Raw genomic sequence first — 752 nt, 5'->3', positions numbered from 1 at the left:
TGGAAAATTACCACAGGCAAATGAAAGTCACTGTGGCCAACACAGGTTGCTCAGTTTGTGAGGGTTGTGTCATGCCTCGTTTTTTGCCGAGTCTCTGGATCAGTAAGCCTGGGATCTCAATACTACTAGAGTCAACCTGTCAGGAAGCTTTCAGTTTCTCTTTTTAACATAAACAACATTTTTCCTGGGAAAGATGTAAAAAAAAAAATGTGATATTGAATTACATTGTTGAGTATCAGGATTCTTTCTTAAGGTGTCTTGTCACTTAGTTGATAAGTGGTTATAACCTAGCTCACTGTAACTTTATGCAATAATTTATAAACAAGTAGTTTAATCAGGTTTTGTGTCATGATTTTATTGAGAATTTCTCTCTTCTGACTAACTTACTTATTTAAAATAAATCCTTACTTGCTGTGATTGAGTCTTTTTATTTTATTTTTTTTTAAGTTAAAACAGTCTTGTTTAGTTCAGAGTTTAAAAAAAATTATTAACTGTACACATGACTGTGTACTGTGTACATAGATAACACTGGAAACCTGATGAAAACAAACATAAGCATAGAGAATACATATGGCACCCAGGATGATTAAGCCATTTAAAGGCGTTCTGATATCCACCAGAACTTTTCTTTGAGTTTCCACAATAACTTTTTCATCAGGCATTGAAATGTTGCGCCAAGATGCATTATCAGTCTGAACATGTCGATTGTTGTGTTATGGTCTTTGGTATCACTGCAGCTGCTTTGTCATTAA

Source organism: Poecilia formosa, unplaced genomic scaffold (assembly GCF_000485575.1).
Source record: "Poecilia formosa unplaced genomic scaffold, Poecilia_formosa-5.1.2 Scaffold447, whole genome shotgun sequence".
Lineage (NCBI taxonomy): Eukaryota > Metazoa > Chordata > Actinopteri > Cyprinodontiformes > Poeciliidae > Poecilia > Poecilia formosa.
The sequence above is the reverse complement of the archived record's forward strand: the minus strand, read 5'-3'. Positions refer to the sequence as shown.